Genomic DNA, 24411 nt, shown 5'->3' with positions numbered 1-24411 from the left:
CAGTGATGGGGGAGTGTCATGAGAGGGTGAAGGCAGAATTGAGACCTTTCTAAGTTTTGGCCCAAGTGAGAGGGCACAGGGGGTGTCATTTGAGCTCCCCACCTCAGGTGCCAAAATGTTATGGGCCGGCCCTGGGGGAGGCGGAGTGTTTATTTTTTTAAATGTATATTTTGCACAATTTCCTACCAAAATAATAGTTTTTTCACCCTGCTCCTGCCTGTGGCTCCCTGGGCGGGAAGCGGGACAAGGCTGATCCTTCCATGTGGCACAGGCCGGGGAGGCAGATGTATCTAATCACTTTCTCCTCCCCTCCCAGGTAGTTTCCAAGGCAGACGGCTGCGCCGCACGTGGCCAGGAGCAGGAGAGGCTGGACTAAGCCTCTCTACGCCAGGATCGGCGGGGCTGGAAATCCCCAAACCGCTTGGTCTCGCATCCCGTGGCCAAGAGGATGCCCGACACTCCCACGTTGCCACATCCTGCCCACCAGGAGGAGGCGGGGGGGGAGGGAGCTGCATGAGCGCAGAGGGTGAGATCACTTGCACAGCCTTGGCGCTGCTTGGCAGAATGACACCCCCGGCCCAGGCAGCATGGTCTGTTCAGAAGCTGTGGACGTAGGTTCCATTCCTGAGTCTGCCACAAGCCTGCTGGTGACTGTTGCCATGTCCTGCCAGGTGCCTCAGTTTCCCCCGGGGGGGAGAACAATACCGACCTGCTTTGTAAAAGGCTCTAGCTTACTACAGTAAAACTCCGACGGTCCGGCATCTGACGGTCCGGCATCATCAGGAACCCGGAAGTGCTCCGGGCAGCCCGACCACTGGAGCTGCTCCGCCGCCAGCTTCCCCGATTCAGCCGCTGCTAAAACTGACCAGCGGCTGAATCGGGGAAGCCGGGGGCAGAGCAGCTGGGGCGCTGCCGGGTTGGTCCCGTAGCGCTGCCCCTCGGGGCTGCGGGACCAACCCGGCAGCACCCCAGCTGTCCGATTCAGCCGCTGCTGAAACTGACCAGCGGCTGACTCCAGGAAGCCCGGGGCAGAGCAGCTCTGCCTCGGGCTTCCTGGAGTCAGCCGCTGATCAGTATCAGCAGCGGCTGACTCGGGGACAGCTGGGGCAGAGCAGCTGGGGTGCTGCCAGGTTGGTCCCACAGCACTGAGGAGCGGTGCTACTGGATCAACCCGGCAGCACCCCAGCTGCTCTGCCCCAGACGTCCCCAAGAGCAGCTGGGGTGCTGCCGGGTTGGTCCCACAGTGCCAAGGATTGGCGCTGCCGGACCGACTCGGCAGCACTCCAGCTGCTCTGCTACAGGCATCCCCGATTCAGCCGCTGCTGAAACGGACCAGCAGCGGCTGAATCAGGGATGCCTGGGGCAGAGCCGGACTATCAGGAGGGGCTATGAGGGGTCTGCGGTGGCATCCCCCCCACACCCCTTGCAGCCCCCCTTCCGATAGTCCAGCAAATCGGATAATCCGGCACCCCCTGGGTCCTAAAGGTGCCGGATTATCAGAAGTTTCCTGTACTATCTTAGCTCTTCCCCACTAGCTCAGCTGGTGTAAGAGAAAGGAGGACTCCAGAGAAATCCGCCTGAGCTCTTATCTGGCTCTTACCCGTCTTTTAGGGAACAAATGAGGAGTTGTGAGGAGGGGTCACTCACCACCATAGCACCCCCTGCTGTCTGTCCTAGGAATTAGCTCCTTCTGCCAACAGGGTACCTTCCCTCCGGTGGCGTTCCCCCTCTTTCCTCCAGGCCACGGCGTTCTCTTCAGGACACGGCCCTCCGGCATTGCCCACGTCAGTCTGAGCCCCCTTCCAGGGGTGGCTGTTTCTTCAGCAGGCCATGCTTCAGGCCCTTCAGTCCAGGGGTCTGCTTGGCCAGCGCTCCCCTAGCTCCAGGGAGCCTCCTACTCCCCCAGGAGCCAGGCTCTCACTGCTCTCCCTGGGAGCAGGGGCCCATCCTCTTATATAGCTCCCAGCTGGGCCCTAATCCACTCATGCAGCCTCAGCTGGGGCTAACCTCCCAGGCCCTGCTCCCGGCTGGGGTTTGCCCTTAAAGGGCCAGCGCAGGGCGAACGCCCTGTCACAGAAGTCCACACACAAAATGATAAAGGAAACTAAACTGTATTGTCTGTAGGCTAGAGAAGGTAAAAAGGACGAGGGCAGGACAGGGGAACTGGGTCTGGAGACTGCAAGAGCCACACACAACAGCAGCAGGCACACAGAGGAGGGTAGAATCATAGAAGTGGAAGAGACCTCAGGAGGTCATCAAGTCCAGCTCCCTACCCAAAGCAGGACCAACCCCAATTCAATCAATCCAGCCAGGGCTTTGTCAAGCCGAGACTTAAAAACCTCTAGGGATGGAGATTCCACCACCTCCCTAGGGAACCCATCCCAGGGCTTCCCCACCCTCCTAGGGAAATAGTAGCCGACGTTAGGCCTCCTGTCTTACCCAGCTCCAGGGAAAGCTGACGTCAAGTCTCCTCTCCGGATGACAGGGATCGGGAACTACAGTAGGAGCTTAGGCTGGGCCCTAACTCAGACCCCACCCTGGCCCCTTTGCGCCGTCTCGGGTGTGTGTTAGCCCTGTCTAATCTGACAATCCGCGTGTGCGCGTGTGCTCCCCAATAATCAAATACCCCGTCGGATGTTACCCCACCGGGCTCACAACTGACACTCCAAGCCAGTGACCCGTTCTCTGAGCACCGCTCCCCGCACCCCGCCCGTGAGCCAGCTGGAGGAACAGAGCCCCCAAGCGCTCAGAGCGCCCCCTAGTGATGCGCTCCGGTAGCCTAGCAACACTTTCCCTGTTTTCCCGACTTCTCCACGAGCAAGGAAGACGACGGCGAATCAAAATGGAGGCTCACCTGTTGTTCTAAACAAAACAAAATGGCGCACCCACGAATAAACAACTGAAAGCATTTCAACGTAGCTGATTACTAACAAGGTCTAACATTAATAAAGAAGCCAACATTAACACTGGGAGCTCAGCTCTGGAGGCATTCCCCTCGACTGACTGAAGAAGTCCAAAGCAGGTTCTGGATTTTTCAACTCCCATGTAGGTACCTAAATCACTAGGCAACGTATCCACTATATTTTTCCCTTTTGGTGTGGAATAAATTTTGTTCTGTGCACTAAGGTATGTGCAGATGTGCACCACCAATATAGACATAGGCTGCTGGCTATGCTCAGATGTGGGCATTCTACCAATCAGCTGGGCAACATGTGAATCTCTTCTGGGCAAATGCCCCAGCGCTTAGCTTACAGGGAACCCCATCAGTGGGCCAAGATTTTCAAAAGTCTCAGCATCCATCTTGCACACACCATGCTGTTTCCTGATAAAAGGAGCTGAGCCCTTTGGGTTCAAAAAAGAACTTGATAAATTCTTGCAGGTTAGGTCCATCAATGGGTATTAGCCAGGACGGGCAGGAATGGTATCCCTAATTTCTGTTTGTTAGGGGCTTAAAATGGGCAACAGGAGAGGGTCTGATTGATGATTCCCTGTTATGTTCACTCCCTTTGGGGCACCTGGTGCTGGCCACTGTCAGCAGACAGGACGCTGGGCTAGATGGACCTTTGGTCTGACCCAGTCTGGCCAATCTTATGTTCTGAAAAGTCCAGCCCTTATATGTACCAGTGACAGCTGCTAAATGGGTCAGGTCCTGCCAGTGGGTAAAAGAGAATTCTTTCCCTTTGCCCACTGTGCCTCTGTTGTCAGTGGTCCTAAAAAGCCAGGTCAGGGTTGCCAATTTTGGTAGGATATGTTCCTGGAGATTTCATCCCCTCATGGAATCTTTAATTAAAGAGACTCCAGGGAAGTCTGGCAGCATTGGCAATGCTAATCCAGCTGCATCTGATTCCTGCAGAAGTGAGTTCCGCAGATGGTGTCTAAAATCATTCCTAATGTAAATTCCAAATTAAATAGGCCACTTGTTAAATCTACTTATTGGCGCTAGATGCAAGCATCTTTCTTTGCGGTAATCCAGTGGTTCTCCACTTTTCCAGACTATGGCCAGGTCTACCCTAGACGTGGAAAATTGGGTTAAGGTATGCAACTCAAGCTACACAAAATACGTAGTTGGAATCGGCATACCTTAAGCCGACCTTAGCGCAGTCTTCACAGAGGGAGGCCAACGGGAGAAAAATTCCTGTCAGCTTCTCTTACTCCTCACCAACTGGAGCTGTCCTCAGCATTTGATTGAGCAGAACTTAACTAGACCCGCTAAATCAAATGCCAGAAGATTGATCTCTGGCACGGTAAGTAAAGATGTGACCTACGGTACCCCTTCTGAACGTCAATTTGTCCTGAATACCCCCTCCCCCCTCCAGCTGCACCTCACTTAAAACCAACTTGCTTACAAATTCAGAAGCAGGAATACAAAAGGGTCATAGCTGGGGATGTAAAAAAAAATAATTAAAAAAATATAACCATGGAACCTCTGAAAAACGGAGTCTGCAGTAGAAGAGCTTATATACACGTTTTATACTGTGTAGCCCACAGCACAGCTGGCTCCCAGGAAATGGGACTGGCAGCCGAGAGTTGGCACAGAAACAGCTAACCTGATACTTATTGGCAGGGCTCAATGACCGCGGTGAAAACCCACTTGCCAGCCCTGCACCGCGCATGCGCGCGCCTTAAACAGTTAGGCTACGTCTACACTGGCATGATTTTCCGGAAATGCTTATAACGGAAAACTTTTCCGTTATAAGCATTTTCGGAAAAAGCGCTTCTACATTGGCAGGATGCTTTTCCGGAAAAGCACTTTTTGTGGAAAAGCGTCCGTGGCCAATATAGACACGGTTTTCCGCAAAAAAGCCCCGATCGTCATTTTCGCAATCAGGGCTTTTTTGCGGAAAAGACTACTGTGCTGTCTACACTGGCCCTTTTCCGGAACAGTTTTCCAGAAAAGGACTTTTGCCCCAACGGGAGCAGCATAGTTTTTCCGGAAAAGCACTGATGATTTTACATTAGATCGTCAGTGCTTTTCCGGAAATTCAAGGGGCCAGTGTAGACAGCTGACAAGTTATTCCGGAAAAGCGGCTGATTTTCCGGAATAAGTGGCCAGTGTAGACACAGCCTTAGACTTTTACCTCCCTAGTCATTGCCACTGTGACTGAAAAATACCTGACTTTTAAGTGCAGACTACCCCTTGGGGCTGCTTCCCAGAGTAGTGACAAGACCCTGGCCACTTCTTCCGGCTCTCTTGGGCCTTTCACCATCCGGCCTTGCTGGGCCAGCTCTCCTGGGCTCCCCAGCCGAGACCCAGAAATGCGATCACTGCTCCTCTGAAGAGCAAAGCAGACACGGAATCACTTCAGCCCTGAGGAGAATGTAGTTCCAGGCCCAGCCCCCCAGGAACCCAACTCCCAAAAGGGATCAGAACCCCAATTACATTTTGCAGGCAAGCCCCCTTCAACAACGACAGGAGGATGTACACATGGATTGCTCCTGCAGGGAACAATGATTTGCACTGGGCTTGATAGTGAATAAAAGTGATTTTATTACGTACAAGCCATAGGATGGAAGTGAAAACAGGCTGAGCAAAGTGAATGCCAGAATGAAAAGAACAGAAAGCCCAGAGCTAGTTCTAACACATGACAGTTTGTTGCAAACTGACCCGAAAAGTGCTCTTATTTCAGCTAAACCTCCACGGTCGGGAAGACCTAGGTCTCTCTGGGGTCCCTGGCTCCTTTTTGGGTCTCTCATGCCAGCCAGAGGGCACTAGAAATCCGGATGATGCAGGAATTGACATGAGAAAGGGCGAGAATTCAAACTTGACAGCACTGCACTGACCACCAGGGGGCGCTGTGGGAGTTGGGGGGGGGGGGCAGTGTGAGTACACTGGAAAGCTGCTACTAATTAAGCTCAGCACAGACTGTTGCTTTTGGCTGCTTGACACTTCACCAGGTGTGTGGGGTGAGGGTGGGGTGATGTTCCCTGTACAGTACAGCCAATGGCTGCATGGGAAAATTCTCAGCAGCCCCTTATAGAGACTCTTTATATCACAGGCCTATGCGCCTACCTGTACTTTTTCTGCCCTAAGGCATGAAGGAATCGCAAAGACTTTCAACTTCCATGCCTGTCTGCCTGGGAAAAAAATGGAGAGAGAGAGAGATAAAAGGGAGAGATAAAAAGAAATGAGGGGTACATCTACACTGCCACACTATTTCGGGATACCAAGGTATCCCGAAATAGCTACCCCATGTCCAAGGACTGTGGTCATTATATCGAAATAATAGCCAGGCTGTTTCACCAACCCTGCAAACCTCATTGGGCAAGGGATAAGGGATGGTTTGAAATAGCGCTTTATTTTGAGTTTAGGGTGCCGTGTAGACACACCCAAAGGGTGGGGGATAAAGGGCTAGCAAGATAAAAAAAGAGAGAGATAAAAGGAGAGAGAAGAGAGAGAGAGAAAGAAAAGACAGAGGAAAGGAGAGAGATAAAAGGGGGTATGTCTACACTAGCTCGTTAGTTCGATCTCGTGTAAAATCATCAGTGTTCTTGCAGAAATACTGTGCTGCTCCCGTTCAGGCAAAAGTCTTTTTCCGAAAGACTTTTGCGCAAAAGGGCCCGTGTAGACAGCACAGCACTGTTTTCCGCAAAAAAATCCCGATCGTGAAAAAGACGATCAGGGCTTGTTTGCGAAAAACCGCGTCTAGATTGCCCACGGACGCTTTTCCACAAAAAGTGCTTTTCTGGAAAAGCATCCTGCCAATCTAGACGCGCTTTTCCGAAAATGCTTTTAACGGAAAACTTTTCCGTTAAAAGCATTTTCGGAAATTCATGCCAGTGTAGACGTAGCCAAAATGTAGCTGGTATCATGAGCTTTTGTATGCACAATCCCCTATTTCAGATGAATGGTGTTTAAGTGGTCCAGGGTGCAAAATAAATAGGAGACAAAGAGAGGGGATGGGGGAGGAAAAGAGGAGGGGAAAAAAGAGGGGGGGGGAATTAGACTAGTGATACAAGTACCCTTAAGGGTACTTGAGAGAAATCTGGGAGGGTATGTCAACACAACTGAAATTTGTAGAAAACTGAATTGTTGTGTTAAGTTTTCAGCGCTTTATTTTTGTACTTTTTACACCCAAAAACATCATTGGCTGCCCAGCTACAATTAAGTTGTTTAAACAAATGTGTTCCAATGGTAGAAAAAAACCGTTGTATGTCTGAAAACTGTAGGTACTGGGGTATATAGATATATATTATAAGGGGTACTTTATAAAAAAAAAGTTGAGAAACACATAGGGCACCAGGAAGCGAGGCAGGGGTGTGGTCCCTGGCCACCCCAGTGCACGGGGAAGGCGGGCACTCCCGGGCAGGAACACTCAGCCTCCTGTGCACCTAGAGCAGGCGTTCTAAGGGTGGGGTGTGGGCAGGACCAGGCTGGCAGTTTGGGAAGGTGTCACGGCATGGGGGGGGGGGGAGGGAGTTACCCAACCCTGCCCCCACATCCGCAGCCAGATGGGACACTCAGCCGGCAGGTAGAACAGAAGGTTCATTGTGACACAGTGACAAAGTGTAGCCCAGACTTCCTGTTAGAGGAACCAGGAGTGTTCAATACAGCCCATCTTGGGGATAAGGGGGCCCAGAACCCCGACCTCTACCCCCCCCAGACAGCTAGACTCCTCTCTCTATCAGCCAGAAAACTAACACAGACACCCAGCCACTGGTCCCGGACCTCCAGGCGGCCCCTCCAACTCCTTTGTCCTGCTGCCTCGGCCCCAGGTGTTATCTGGCTAGCACAGGTTACATCTTCCCCCTAGGGTCATATGACGGACCGGGCTGGGTCTGGGCAGAAGAGAGGCCTAAAAAGAAAACGAATTGACAACACAAACACATCCAAAGGGAATAACCGCATAGACCGTCGGTGCAGCTGGGGTTGGAGGAGGCAGGTCCCCAGACCCACCTATAGCCCCGCCCCCTGTGCAGAGGCCCCACCCCCACCATGGACAAGTTGTGGAGGAAGAGGAGCAGCACGCTGAGTGCACGCCCTTTGTGATGGACCGAGCCAGGCTGGGCACCACTGAGGGCGTCTGCTCAGGGCAAATTGCTGAAACTCGGGGCTCTGTACAGCCCCAGACTGGAGGCCTTTCCCAAAGAGGCCACACACCAGCCACACAAAGCGCTTCATCTGGCCAGCTAGAAGCCTCACGAGCAAAACCCCTCTCACACCCCAGCTTTCCCTGTGCCCCAATCAGCCCCCGGCCTAACACACAGGTGAGGGGTTATAGAACCCAAACTCACCTTCCCCAAACGGGTTCTTCCGGTTCCAAAAAGCCAGCCACAGATCCCGATCAATTTACACCCTGGATCTTACCCGCAAGACCACACTGAGCCAATCCCTTAGAATCTAAAATCTAGGGCTGTGTCTAGACTGGCCAGTTTTTCCGGAAAATCAGCCGCTTTTCCGGAAAAACTTGCCAGCTGTCTACACTGGCCACTTGAATTTCCGCAAAAGCACTGACTTCCTATCGGTGCTTTTTTCAGAAATACTATGCTGCTCCCGTTCGGGCAAAAATCGGGCAAACTTTTGCGCAAAAAGGCCAGTGTAGACAGCTGAGATTTGTTTTGCACAAAAAAGCCCCGCTCGCGAAAATGGCGATCGGGGCTTTTTTGCGGAAAAGCGCGTCTACATTGGCCATGGACGCTTTTCCGGAAAAAATTGCTTTTGCGGAAAAGCGTCCGTGCCAATCGCGACGCTCTTTTCCGGAAATGCTTTTAACGGAAAACTTTTCCGTTAAAAGCATTTCCGGAAAATCATGCCAGTCTAGACGTAGCCTAGCGGTTTATTACTAAAAGAAAGAAAAGCATGAGAGTAAAGTTGTTAAAGGAGAATACATTCCATGCATCGAATCACCCAGTTCTCGATGCAGGCTCTTAGCAGAGATGTTACAAACTGCTAGCTTAAAAGTCTCTGGTGTACATCCTCTGTCAGGATGGGTCCACGGTTCTTTCCGGCTCATTGTTCCCTGCAAGGCTACATCTGGGATCAGGAGCAAAACTGAAGATCAAATGGAGGGTGCCACATGGCACATGGCATCTTCCTGACCCGAGCAGGTTACTGCAGGTCACATGGTCAGACAACCTATCCTTGTGTCCCATGCTAGTTTGCAGGTATCAGTCACATTCCTGAGGCGTGTATCAGCATCTAGAGATTCATTGTCGCCTTGCTAATTAGCATAGATATTGACTGAACATTCCTTGGCCATTGCTCAGTCACAGAAAGGGAATTTTCCAGCATCCATACAGAGTACATGTGTATAACTCCACACACAGATATTATATGAGTACATGAATAGCATATACAGAATCAGTAGAACAAAAGTTTTCATGGGACACCTCACACAGACCCCTTTGTGTACACTTTGGGGGAAATACCCCCCCCATGGGTACAGAAGTGATCTGGCTGCTCCCCTTAAAATCCAGAAACGTGACAGGTCAGGTGACAGAAGGCCTGGGACATTCGTGCCTTCCCTCATCCAAAGATCCCATTCCCCGTGGGGTACAACACACACACACACACACACACACTGAAGTCACTGCAGAACAGCACAGGACAGTAGCAATCCCACAAAGCACAGCAAAGCAACCCGAGTGAATTCCTACTCCCACTACATCTCAGAAGGCAAAGCCGTCGGACACCCATACACAACCAGTACCCAAATAAGACTTGTTTAACGCAAAGCTCCTTGGGGTCTCTGAGGAAAGAGGAAACCTCGTCTCTTGGTGATACTGTGGCAAGTTTGTGTAGGAACTGACAAATACAATTGTTTTCTGAGTGACAGGGAAAAAAATTCTGGTGCAAAAAGCCGGCTCCGCCTCCCCTCGTGCCAAATAAAATCCTCAGGGAAACTGAGTCACCGGGGTTTAAAAGCAGGCAAAATGACCCCTGAGCTGGAAAGAGAGAATTCAAATAAGGTGAGCAAGGGCTTTTTCCTTTTTCTCCAGCTCTGGGCACTTTTCTTTCTATAGCCTTTGGTATTTGTTTCTCTTCCCATGCCGCACATCCATTTTTCATTCCCCCCCCCCCCCCCCAATAAAAGAAATTCCTTCCATGACAGACCTGAGCCGTCCTGGCTCCATCTTCTAGTCCGGCTCTAAGATGACCATAAAACCCATTGTGCATCTCGCTGGTATGTGGTTCCAACAAATCTTAGGCCACCTGGCAGAAAGGAACAGCCCTCAAAGGGTATGTCTACACTACCCTCCTAATTCGAACTAGGAGGGTAATGTAGGCATGATGTCTCAGAGATTGAAAAAAAACTGTGGAAAGCCTAAGACAGGAGGAAAACTGGACCCTCTGGGATCGGTTGGGAGGCTGGTTTGGACGTGTGTGAACTTGGATTTTGCAAGGTGTAGTTTTAGTATTGGCTATGTGGAAGAAAACATTGTCCTCGCTCTGCGTTTGTAAGCAACAAGTAGCCACAGGCAGTTTTATTACGAGCTGCAGCAAGGGAAAAACTGGTTTGGACGGGGGGAAGCCCCCCCGCTCCGAGGCAGATCTTCCGATACAAGCAATTATGACGCAGTTTATATACTGTCCATTAGATATAATAACAACAATTAGTCTCCTTCCCATTACAAACACTAATGGCTAACAGGTATTTAGTTCCACCCAGATGCTCCTTATCTCAAGGTCTCTGCCAGAGTCAGCATTCTATCCTTATCTCCGTACGGAGGCGAGAGGCAAAGGCAGCGTCTTATTACAGCTCTCGCATCATCAGGCCACAGACTTAGCCTGAGTCTTGCTCTCTTGTTAACAAGACCAAGACGGCTGCACACAAATTCCCTTATTCCCTTTTCCTGCCTCCACACTCCCCCCTTTTGTGCTTACAGCACAACTACCTTTCTAAACTTTTATTTTCATTAAACATTACATAATTAGTACAAACATAAAAGCTATTTCTATTACTACAACTGTTACAACAACAATCAAATATGAAACCTTTAATAAGCAAAAGCAATATAATCATTAATATCCCCAATATAATTCTATGATGGGGCTGTACTATAACTTTAGTAACATAACACAACATATCATAATTAGTACACCAGAGAGAATGTGCTATGGATTAAATGGATATTCAGAGATTTCTCTGGACCTCTGGTGAATGCAGATTTTGGAATCGGTCGGGTACTAAGGTAATCCAATTAAAGGGTATTTGGAACTTAAGGGTTAATTGCATCTAAAAGCCAATTAGGGAGGGCAGGTACATGCTGATGGTACCTGTCCATAAGCACAGAGTCCAGATCAAAGGGAGAAACCCAAACCACTCCCACAAGTTTCTCCTTGGCAATATACAATACTTCGCTTCTTTCACCAAGGTCAGTTCTTAATGTCCTTTTGTAGTCAGGAATCTTTGGGCTTTGGCGATGTCAGAGGAGTGGACTTATAACTTAGCAAATATAACTTAGATAGGGCCACGATAAGGTGGGTGCATAATTGGTTGGATAACCGTAGTCAGAGAGTTGTGGTTAACGGTTCTAAATCCTGCTGGAAAGGGATAACAAGTGGAGTTCCTCAAGGGTCTGTTTTGGGACCTGTACTGTTCAATATCTTCATCAATGATGTAGATATTGGGATAGAGAGTACGCTTATTAAGTTTGCAGATGATACCAAACTGGGTGGGGTTGCAACTTCTTTGGAGGATAGGGACATAATTCAAAATGACCTTAGCAAGTTAGAGAAATGGTCAGAGGTAAACAGGATGAGGTTTAATAAAGAGAAATGCAAAGTGCTCCACTTAGGAAGGAACAATCAGTTCCATACATACAAGATGGGAAGCGACTGTCTAGGAAGGAGCATGGCGGAAAGGGATCTAGGGGTCATAGTGGACCACAAGTTGAATATGAGTCAACAGTGTGATGCTGTTGCAAAAAAAGCAAATATGATTCTAGGTTGTATCAACAGGTGTGTTGTAAGCAAAACTCGTGAAGTCATTCTGCCGCTCTACTCTGCACTAGTTAGGCCTCAGCTGGAGTACTGTGTCCAGTTCTGGGCGCCACATTTCAAGAAAGATGTGGAGAAATTGGAAAGGGTACAGAGAAGAGCGACAAGAATGATTAAAGGTTTAGAGAACATGACCTATGAAGCCAGGCTTCATGAACTGGGCTTGTTTAGTTTGGAAAAAAGAAGATTAAGGGGGGACATGAGAGCGGTTTTCAAATATCTAAAAGGGTGTCACAAGGAGGAAGGAGAAAATTTGTTCCTCTTGGTTTCTGAGGACAGGACAAGGAGTAATGGGCTTAAAGTGCAGCAGGGGAGGTTTAGATTGGACATTAGGAAAAAATTCCTAACTGTCAGGGTGGTCAAATATTGGAATAAATTGCCAAGGGAGGTGGTGGAATCTCCCTCTCTGGAGATATTTAAGAACAGGTTAGATAGACATCTGTCAGGGATGGTGTAGACGGAGCTTGGTCCCGCCTTGAGGGTGGGGGGCTGGACTCGATGACCTCTCGAGGTCCCTTCCAGTCCTATTATTCTATGATTCTATGACTTTTCCTCTTTGTTTTCTTGAAACAGTCATGGTTCAGCATCATGCAGGGGAGATTTTACCAGCACATAACCCTGTAATATTTTGGTTCTTCTGGTGTCCAGCAGGTAGGAAAGCAGGACCAGAAGGAGAGAGAGTTCAGCAGGCGGAGTAGGATCATTTCGAGATGGAGGGATCTTTTTGCAGTGAGAAGCATTGGCCAATAGTCAGTTCTTGGCACATCACAGCGGTGTTGGTGGTTAGCAAAACTTGGTAAAGGACTTTTTAGAGCTGTCTTTCGCTGATGGACATAAGAGTCTCTATTCTCTGAGCTAAAAGCCAGCTGGCTCCTTTGGAACTAAGGTTATTTCCTAGGAATAAAGCAAACCGTAAAAACAATCCCGCATAGTTGTTTGGTTGTTTAGTACCGGCCTTATCAAAGTAAGGCCCTTTTGGAATGTGGTTGCCAGGGGAACCAGGGTCACAATAACTGTTTACTGTATGTTTCCCAGGGCTGGCCTAATACTTTCAGATTTGAGTTTGTCAGTTCTCAGCAAGATACCATGGACTGCCTCTATATACTCCTAGGCTGTGTCTACACTGGCCAGTTATTCCGGAAAATCAGCCGCTTTTCCGGAATAACTTGCCAGCTGTCTACACTGGCCGCTTGAATTTCCGGAAAAGCACTGACGATCTCATGTAAAATCATCAGTGCTTTTCCAGAAAAACTATGCTGCTCCCGTTTGGGCAAAAGTCTTTTTCCAGAAAACGGTTCCGGAAAAGGGCCAGTGTAGACAGCAGAGATTTCTTTTCTGCAAAAAAGCCCCGATTGCGAAAATGACGATTGAGGCTTTTTTGCGGAAAAGCGCGTCTAGATTGGCACGGACGCTTTTCTGCAAAAAGTGCTTTCCTGGAAAAGCATCCTGCCAATCTAGACGCGCTTTTTCCGAAAATACTTTTAACAGAAAACTTTTCCGTTAAAAGCATTTCCGGAAAATCGTGCCAGTGTAGACGTAGCCCTATAGTTCCTTTCTCTTGACTTTGGGGTTCTCCTTAACCTGCCAGGTTAAATACAACAAGTTCAGGGCTTTTAATTTACCTTGGAAGCACCAGCACAGCACCAGCACTATTATAAATGTTATAATCGAAACTCCCCACATAATTTGGCAAACACTATTGAAATCCATCCCCAAGATATTTCATCACCTTACTGGCACTGCCCATGATAATAGACTTGACCTCTACTGCCTGGTCGAGTTCCTCAGGTGTTTGGCATGGTCCCCGGTGTTTCCCTATCTGTGTGTACCTCAGAAAGCCAGCCCCGATGTATCTTTGGGCATTGGCCACCAACTCCTCGATCTTTGCCTGCAAGGCCAGTAAACCCTCCTCTTGGTACTTACTTCCGCCATGCCGCTCAGGATCTCATGTTAGGTTACTTATCACTGCCGAAGTGCGATAGAGCCGCGTTCCATCAATGGTCAGGATCGTTCGGCGAGGGGCTGTTATGCACACAGACGGATATGTAGAGGGGCAGGTTGGAGTGATCTGTTTAGGTAATCAAACACCAGTAGGTACCATTTATTTGGACCAGCTCGATGTTTTTGTTTCTCTGAGACAACCACATCAAACCTAGGCAGATTCGTCATGATGTGAAATGGGCAGCTACATAAAATTTCCTTATCAAAGTGGGTGCAACAATCCCTGGGTACAGGGAGGCTCCCACACCTTCAGAATAAGCAATGCCCTCTACTCTGTCAATATGCCCCTGCTTTGGTACAGGCAGAGCGGTTACCATTCTGATCACTGTGGGTGTGTCTAGACTACCGAGTTTTGTCGACAAAAGTGGACTTTTGTCGACAAAACTATACCAGCATCTACACTACCGCTGAGTTCTGTCGACATAACGTCGACAGAACTCAGCAGTTTTGTCGACGCTGGTGTCATGGCTCCTTCCCCACTCTGGCATGATAAATGCAGAAGTGGGGGCCAGCAAGTGTACCCCAAAGCCTTATCTACCAGGCTTTGGTATAAAACTTCCCCCAAGATCTTAAAAACCTAGATCTTGGGAATAAAACTTCCGCTGCCACCACCCAAATGTTGCTAAAGAAACCAGGGGAAAGATCATTTGGGAAATCTTCCCCCTAAAACAAAAATCAGGGCACACCATTAACCACTGCCAGGTTAATAAAAGAAAAGAAAGAACTTTTATTATTACAACAATATTCTGGTTGCAAGTATAATGACTAGAGAGGAAGGTAACAAAATATACTCATGGAGAAACTCCATGGGCCTAGAACTTAGTTACAAAGAAAAGCCAAAACATCTTTTAAGCAGTGCCAGATCTCAGATCCCATACCCAATCCATAACACAATAAAACCTAACGAAACTACCTAAACTTTACCCTACTTACAGAAAATGAAGAATGGTGTCTTGGAGAGAGAGAGAGACATGCTTGTCCCTCTCTGTAGCTGCAGAGAGCTCTCAGAGAGACAAAAGGGAGAAAAGAAAAAAACCCAAATTCCTTTGTCCCAGTTTGAAAAGTCCCACCTACATTCCTATTGGTCACTCCACCTGGCTAGGTGTAGTTAACCCCTTAATCCCCAGGCTGCTGGCTAACCCTCATAATCATGACAGCTGGTAAACCTCATTTTACGAGGCATAACACCTTCTGTCGACAGAGTTCTGTCGACAGAAGGTGTTATTGCCTGTAGGGTTGCGTCCAGACTACGGGGTTCTGTCGACAAAGCAGCTTGCTTTGTCGACAGAACTCAATGTGTCTGGACGCTCTTTGTCGACGGAAGTTTTGTCGACAGATACTGTCGACAAAACTTCCGTCGACAAAACCCGGTAGTCTAGACGTACCCTGTGAGTGAGAAATCCCCAGAGGGGCCAAAAACAAACGGTTATATTATGTCCTGTCCAGATGGGCCTATGGATCCTCATGGATTCTCTCCTTCCCCACTCCCATGGATAGGCACGGGGGAGATGGGGACTCACCACCATAAGGACTGGGGTCGTCAAAGCTATTCTCCAACATTGCTCTTCTAATACCTTTAATTTAGTTCCATTAATTAGCAATCCAATTAGTCTCTGGTCCAAATATCTGGTTAGGTCTAGTCAAGTGGACATAGAGCTGGACAGATCCTTCAAACTATCCAGGATCAATCGGTTGGCTTGGCTGGTGTCTAGGCCTTTACGGGCACTGGATATTACTGCATCTACCAGCCTGGATTTTATACGATTTCTGGGCTATGACGTAAGTGTTGCTGACAGAGTTTCCAGGCCCAAACCAATGGTATCTGCTAAGCCCCGTCGTTGCCTAATCAGGTGCTTGCCAATTCCATCTGCCAGTCTGATAGTGTTGGTGCATTGCTGGTTTATACCTTTTAGATCTTAACCTTATAACTGTGGAATACCACTGAGGTAAGGACTGGCACCACTGGTCCTTTCCTTACCAGTCCGGGTTCTGGGACAGGGATCTGCTTGGGGCATGATGTACGTTCAGGAGGTTTTATTTTGTCCTTAAGGACCTGGTTAATAATATCCAGATGAAGGCAAGTTAGCAAACAAATGACAGCCATGCCTCAGGGGTTACCTTTGTCTGGGCTTTAAGTGGTAAGCCCCAGTGGGAGTCAGTAGGTCCAACTTCAGTGGCCTGATGTCAGTGTTTAGCTTCTTTCCCACAATATTCCATACAAACTTTAACTCAGAGGACTGTGTATTCTTTGTCCTCGTCGTGTTCATGTTACAATAAGCAAAATAATTCTGAGTGAATGAGGGGAGGCCCAAGGCCATGTATTCCCCATTGCTATTAGTGTGTATTTGTTCTACGTATGTGACTTGAAGGAGGCTACGTTGACTAGAGTCACTGTTTCTCTGATAGGACCAAGCATGGTTCACAGATGTTTAATTGATAACCCATGCAATTCCATAATTCCTGAGGCCTTTTAAGGCATCAGGCACCAATGAGTAGCAAGGCAAGTAGCTGTTACTGCAATGGTGAGGTTACTAGTTTCCTCATTGTTGCGGGCATCTTTACTTAAATATGCTGATGTCCCACTTGCCCGTGTTGTTACTTATAGATTTCTTATTATCTCTGGCCAAACCACTTTTATGGTTGGTGTGCAAATTTACAGAAGATAAATATTTCATTTGTGTGGCCATTAAAGCAAAATCAATCCGGTGGGGGAGAGGGCTGGTACCCCACTCCCAGTCCTTCTGTTCACGTGGCACACTTCTTGCTTCCTTCCAGTTCCCTTTTTGTTCACCTGTGGAGACATTGTTAACATTCTCCTAGCTTAAACAATTACTAAACTATTATCCTTTCACTAAATTTTAAAGTTGCCAATTGACTAAGTTTAGAGTTGCCAATTGATTGGGACCAATTATTAATTTTGTTGGTTTAAATTCATGCTTCTGCTTTACTCAAATTATCCTTTCATTAAAACAATATCCTACACACAACAATATTTGCGATACGTATTACAATTAAGACACACAAGACAAACTTGGACAGAACACAAACTTATGATGTCATGACACAGAACCATGGTTTGTTGTTGTTGTTGTTGTTGTTGTTTTTCTTCAGCTGGCACCAGCACTTTCTCATGATCTGAAAGACAAGAAAACATTTCTACCCCCATCGGGGTGGTACATTATAACTTAAAATACTTTTCTTTTACAGATGCGCTTTGTTAATTTTGATCAGCCTGTTGTTACCCAATGGTATGCTTTTATTTTGCACACCAGCTTCAGAGGGTTTGAGTGGATTACTTCATTGTTCAATTATTAAGTTAAAGGTGGCATGCCTTGATTTTCCTCTTGTATCACAGATCAGGCTTAATGTGTGAAGCTATAATGCTTTTCCTTAGCACAAGGTATTGGCCAGTTACTGTTCCAGCAAGCAAAAAGCTTTTCTTTTCCTGAAAAGAATCATATACAGTGTTACTTATTAAGACTATAGTAATAATAATATTGACATTAAATTTTGTTAAATGGGTGCTTATAAATATTTTGTTTGTATTTGGACAATTTACTTGAGGGGACAGGTGTTTTATATTCCTTTGAAATAGCCAGGCAGTCTGTATTCACATATAACGTTGGATTTGAAAGCAAGCCAAAAGTGTTATCAACTTAGCCTTGAAAAGAGACAGTGAAGTTTCAGGGCTTGGATTCTTAAAACAATTATTTGTTTTCTTAAAGAGTAAATTTAACCTTAAGGATTGAATGTATAGATTTCATTCTTTTATACAGTTAACCAGTTAAGTGTCAATAGAATTCCTTATTTTCCTTTTACAGATTTAACAAAAGTGTCTGTAGCCAAATGTTTACATTTGATTGTTTCTTTGCCTGGATTATTGAAAAAGGCTGCAAGAAACAAGGAGTCAGTTTTTAAAGCAGGTTTCCCTTCATATATTACAACAATCGCTTAATTCCTTCTTATGATCTGTCCTGATTCCTACTAAATGACCTTTCCCAATTACACAGGTTTGTCCAGTATTAATTTGGTAAGGAGGGTGGGCTTTCCCATTAGCCCCCACACCTCCTAATTCTTTTCAATCAGTAAATCCAAATGTGTATTATTGCAGTCAGCTGTTACTAATTTTAAACTTCTCAGTATAGGGTTTTCATAACATCCTTGCTGCAGCAGTTGATCTATGCTGCTGACTCTGGGGTGGATCACTCGCCCATGCTCTGTAAGGAGATTTATGTTGCAGAATGTGTCTCCTTGTTAGGGCGGATTTAGCTTCTAGTGATTACATCTTCAAATTCAATTTCTACCGGTTGATTTTTAGGTTACCTCCTCCCATGCCCTCAAGCCTATTATAACGGCATGTGAGGGAAAGGTTTTAACTGTTTATTATTTTTTTCTGGACGGCCCCCACTTGTGCGTTGTGAAACATCCTTGGGTAGCCTGCGATTCCAGCCTGAGAGGCTGTAGTTATCTATTCGCTAACAAGGGCTTGAAAATCTCCTAAAGTTGCTTGGCAGCCCTTTCCTACTCCTGCGTTGTGTTCCGTGAATATGTTTCCAACCAAAATGCCTAGGGCCAATATGGCTTGATGGTCGGTAGGCATTCCTTCCGTGAGAATTTGGAGGAATACTTCCCACAAGCTGTTAAGTCTATTTCAAAACTCGGTGTTTTGCTTTGAATCGGACAGATTTGTAACTAGAGCCCGTTCTTCCAAAGAGAAGATCTGATCCCTTTTAATTATCTTCCGTGCCTCCTCTCTATCTTCAGTAATGTGTGGTAAGGGCCCATATAGGGCTGGGCATAGAGAGGAGAAGAGGGGGTAATGTTGGGCCAAATTCCCCCCTAAGCTTGGGAGAGGCTGTGCACTTGCGTGTAAGTTACATTTCTCACTGCAGGGCGGATTTTTGCTTTTTTGAGCTTCAATCTCATCCCTCAGGGCTTTAATTTCTTCCTCTGTGAATCGGTCAAATGCTTACAGGTCCTTGGACCATGATGCACGTACATGTAGTACGCAGGGGTGACTTTCAGCGGTCTGGGGGGTATACTTAGACGGATCCCCATCCATTTTAGTCATTCAGGGAAGCATCCTGTCCACTCCCCGTGCGTACAGTGACTTATAGGAAACTAAATCTACACACTCCAAAGAAGGGGTCTGCTGGGTCTAGAGTGTCAGACCTTATCAGCAGCTCATGAAATCAGGGGAGTCGTCACTCCCTCACATATCCGCTCGGTCTCGAGGTTCGGCTGACCCCCTTGCGTTCAGAACTCCCTCGTGGGAGAGCCCTGGTGCGGCTGGAATCAGCTTACTTCTCAGAGACCTGGGCAGCGGCATTCATACTCCACTCATTACATTCACACTCAGCATGCTTTTCACACAGAAATTTTCCTCCTACATTTAGATGCATCTCTCTTTATGGACCTTGTCCATATTTGGGGTGGCAAACAACATGTTCTCCCCCAGAACCACAGCAGTTCCCAGCACTGCATAAACCTAGGTGCCTTATGTCCGGACGCAATACAATTTTCTTCCCGTGCCCGGGGCGGCACCATCAATACCACAGCAGTTCCCAGCACTGCATAAACTTAGGCCTACTCGGGGGTAACAAAACAACCTCCCCAGAACCGCTTTGCGTCTGACCTTGTTGCAGATTCAAGAAGTTCGGATGGCGTGAGCCCACAAGAAGCAGACGACCCTACAGGCAGTCCTCCTCCACACCCCAGTAGAGATTTCAAAAGGTCTCTTACCTCTCGTTTGGCGCCCTGGAGGTGAAGGGGGACAGTCTGCAGCCGCTGTCGCTGTCTTCAATCGGGAGTTGCCATCCGAGTCCCGGCACCAAATTGTGGAAGAAAACATTGTCCTCACTCTGTGTTTGTAAGCAACAAGTAGCCAGAGGCAGTTTTATTACGAGCTGCAGCAAGGGAAAAACTGGTTCGGACGGGGGGAAATCCCCCCCCACCCCGCTCCGAGGCAGATCTTCGGATACAAGCAATTATGAATCAGTTTATATACTGTCCATTAGATATAGTAACAATAAACAATTAGTCTCCTTCCCATTACAAACATCAATGACTAACAATTATTTTAGTTCCACCCAGATGCTCCTTATCTCAAGGTCCCTGCCAGAGTCAGCGTTCTATCCTTATCTCCGTATGGAGGCGAGAGGCGATTACAGATCTTGCGTTGTCAAGCCACAGACTTAGCCTGACTCTTGCTCTCTTGTTAACAAGACCAAGATGACTGCACACAAATTCCCTTATTCCCTTTTCCTGCCTCCACAGCTATATTCTTTTGCGTTTATTTTTGTTTCTGGTTAATCAATTGGGCTACGTCTAGACTGGCATGAATTTCCGAAAATGCTTTTAACGGAAAAGTTTTCCGTTAAAAGCATTTTTGGAAAAGCGCGTCTAGATTGGCAGGATGCTTTTCCGCAAAAGCACTTTGGCGGAAAAGTGTCCGTGGCCAATCTAGACGCAGTTTTCCGCAAAAAAGCCCCGATCGCCATTTTTGCGGAAAACACTACTGTGTTGTTTACACTGGCCCTTTTGGGCAAAAGTCTTTCAGAAAAAGACTTTTGCCCAAACGAGAGCAGCAAAGTTTTTCTGGAAAATCACTGACGATCTTACATGAGATCGTCAGTGCTATTCCGGAAATTCAAACGGCCAGTGTAGACAGCTGGTAAGTTTTTCCGCAAAATCACATGATTTTGCGGAAAAACTTGCCAGTCTTGACACAGCTTTGCTGTATTTCTTATATTCTGGAAAACACAAGACAGACTCATACTAAAGGGAATGTGGAAGTAATGATGTTAAAATATGATGAGCAGAGAAGGGAACAAGAAATGTATATAAAGGCTTTGATGGAAATGGGGGCATGAAATGGCTTCAAAGTTAGCCTTTAAAAGGCTAAAAGGGGAGAGCTGTAGAAACCATTTCATATTTAGCTAGAAGCCATTCTGTATAACAAAAGCCATTTCAGTTTCTTGTGTCTGCACGTATACTAGAGGGAGAGAATTGGCCTTCATCGAGGTGGGGAGAGGCCAGAGGAATGCGCTGTTGGAATGTGTTAATGAACTATGGTTAATGAACAGGTGTGTTGTAAGCAAAACTCGTGAAGTCATTCTGCCGCTCTACTCTGCACTAGTTAGGCCTCAGCTGGAGTACTGTGTCCAGTTCTGGGCGCCACATTTCAAGAAAGATGTGGAGAAATTGGAAAGGGTACAGAGAAGAGCGACAAGAATGATTAAAGGTCTAGAGAACATGAGCTATGAAGCCAGGCTTCATGAACTGGGCTTGTTTAGTTTGGAAAAAAGAAGATTAAGGGGGGACATGAGAGCGGTTTTCAAATATCTAAAAGGGTGTCACAAGGAGGAAGGAGAAAATTTGTTCCTCTTGGTTTCTGAGGACAGGACAAGGAGTAATGGGCTTAAAGTGCAGCAGGGGAGGTTTAGATTGGACATTAGAAAAAAATTCCTAACTGTCAGGGTGGTCAAATATTGGAATAAATTGCCAAGGGAGATGGTGGAATCTCCCTCTCTGGAGATATTTAAGAACAGGTTAGATAGACATCTGTCAGGGATGGTGTAGACGGAGCTTGGTCCTGCCTTGAGGGCGGGAGGCTGGACTAGATGACCTCTTGAGGTCCCTTCCAGTCCTATGATTCTATGATTCTATTTTGAGCTGAAGCTCGAACTCACTCTAAACCTGTTTCTTTCTCTGCTGATAATAATTCCTCTTTGAAGTTCGCTTTGATTTGTTGCCCTGATGTCAGACTTGTTTGGTTATGGGTATAAAATACTAGGATTAATTGTATTAGCCAGCCTCACTGGGCCCGGCTCTGCTGGGCCCACGTTTGGCTCACTTTGCTTTTACTGGCCAATAAAACTGTCTGCTTAGCCGCGTAAACTGAGTGAGGTTTTTGCTTCGACACATCCCAGCCCTGCGTTGACCTAACTGCTCTGTGGGCACAGCCAGCTCCCTCCCCTCCGTCAGCCTCTGCTCCCTGGACTCGGCCAGATGTGGGTGTCTGTGTCCCAGGTGGGAAAGGAGCTGAGTCTTGTGCAAAAAGGAGTTATTCCTTGTGGGGAGAGGAATAACTTTACCGGCAAACGCCCTCTTTTCTGCCAATTTACTTGCGCAAAAGCGTGCTTGAGGTGTGCACAAAGCCTCCAGTTTTTGCACAGAAACCTTATAGTGTAGAGTAGCCTATCTATTGAAAAAGCAAATTGTTTTTTTGATGCACTTTTTCAGTATGTATGCTCATTTTCAGAAGAAGTTTTTTCAGAAGATCTCTTCCAGAAAAGCTTCTTCTGAAAGAAGCCTGCAGTCTAGATATAGCCTGAGGGCATGTCTAGACTATGTCCCCCCCGCCCCCCAAGATATGCAAATTCAATGCTAATTTGCCTATATTCTGACGGCGCTTTTTTTTGAAAGTGAAAGTAGTTTAGTAGGAAGGAGTCTTTCAAAAAAGGATTTCTTTTTCTGAAAGAACGGGGTCTAAACTACCTTCACTTTAAAAAAAAAAAAGCTATGGAAGAAGATGTGCAAATTAGCGCTGAATTTGCATATCTCCTCTCAGAAAAAAAATGGGTAGCCTAGACATGCCGGTGAAAACTAATGGTGCTCTCCAATAACTGTGGTGGTTAATCATAGATGTCCACAGGGCAGCTACATTTTACGACTGGATATTTAAGTCTAGTTCAGATTCCGTACTTTTGCACTTTTGGTCAAGTAGTTTTCCAGAAGGATACTTTGACTTCTACGTTAGTGGCATCCCTCCCCGCCCCCCAAAGTAGTAGGACTGTGATTCCACGAAATGCAAATGGTCTGCTAGCCCTTTAAAAACATGGAGATGGTCTATAAAGTGCTCCCAGACCCTTTGGGTATGTCTACACTACAAAGTTAGTTCGAACTAACGGACGTTAGTTCGAACTAACTTTAATAGGTGCTACACTAGCGCTCCGCTAGTTCGAATTTGAATCGAACTAGCGGAGCGCTTAGTTCGAACTAGGTAAACCTCATTTTACGAGGACTAACGCCTAGTTCGAACTAGCTAGTTCGAACTAAGGGCTGTGTAGCCCTTTAGTTCGAACTAGTGGGAGGCTAGCCCTCCCCAGGTTTCCCTGGTGGCCACTCTGGCCAACACCAGGGAAACTCTATGCCCCCCTCCCGGCCCCGGACCCCTTAAAGGGGCACGGGCTGGCTACGGTGCCCGTGCCAGGTGCAAGCCTGCCAGCACCCAGCTAGCAGACCCTGCACCTGGCACGGCACAGAGCCACCCACCCGATGCCCCCCAGCCCACCCCCTCTTGCCGGGACCAGGCTGGCGGCTCCCGGGAGCTTGCCCTGGACCGCAAGAGGCGGGCACCTTCCTGGGCTAGTGCGGACATCGTGGACCTCGTCCACGATCTCCGCACTAGGCACAGGAAAGTGGCCGGCTAGGGCAGGAGAGCTGCCAGCCTGGCCACCCAGGACCAGGTGTGCATGAAAATCAAGGGGGTCCACTGAGACCCCCGACCCTGAGCCCTGAGCTTACAATGGCCGTACTGGGTCAGACCAAAGGTCCATCTAGCCCAGTAGCCTGTCTGCCGACAGCGGCCAACCCTAGGGACCCTGGAGGGGATGGACCGAAGACAGTGACCAAGCCATTTGTCTCATGCCATCCCTCTCCAGCCTTCCACAAACCTTGGGCAGGGACACCACTCCTACCCTCTGGCTAATAGGACTCCATGGACCCAACCTCCATGACTTGATCTCACTTCCCTTTAAACTCTGTTCCAGTTCTAGCCTTCACAGCCTCCTGCAGCAAGGAGTTCCACAGGTTAACTATTTGCTTTGTGAAGAAGAACAACTTTCTCTTACTAGTTTCAAGCCTGCTACCCAGTCCTTTCCTTTGGTGTCCTCTAGTCCTTCTTTATGGGAACTCAGGAAGAACTTTTCTGAATGCACCCTCTCCACCCAACCCCTGCTTTTAGAGACCTCTATCCTGTCCCCCCTCCGTCTCCTCTTTTCTAAGCTGAACAGTCCCAGTCTCTGTAGCCTCTCTTCATCTGGGACCTGTTCCCAACCCCTGATCATGTTAGTTGCCCTCCCCTCTCCCAGCCTTTCTCTTCCCCTCTCCCACCTCCTTTTCCCAGTCTCCCCCAGTTTTTGTTCAATAAAGACAGAGTCAATGTTGGAAGAAACGTTATCTTTATTTTGTACATCAATAAGAAGGGGGCTAAGGAAGGGTAAGTGGAAGGAGGTGAGGGAGGAATGGGGTACGAGCCCCCGATGGGGAGGACTGGGCTGGCTCTGCGGGCTTCTGGGGGTGGAAGCTCTCCTGCAGCCCCCCAATTACTCCCTCTCCCCAGATGGCAGCCTGCGGCAAGTGCAGCCGGGCTGATGGCCGAGTGGTGTGATGTGCCCAGTGTGGGCACTCAGGGCACTCCAAGCCAGAACTTCTTTGCAAGCGGGGCACCCCTTAGAACTGTGTGTCCG

This window comes from Pelodiscus sinensis, chromosome 19, assembly GCF_052426305.1.
Source record: "Pelodiscus sinensis isolate ZL-2025 chromosome 19, ASM5242630v1, whole genome shotgun sequence".
Lineage (NCBI taxonomy): Eukaryota > Metazoa > Chordata > Testudines > Trionychidae > Pelodiscus > Pelodiscus sinensis.
This window is presented reverse-complemented; position numbering follows the sequence as displayed.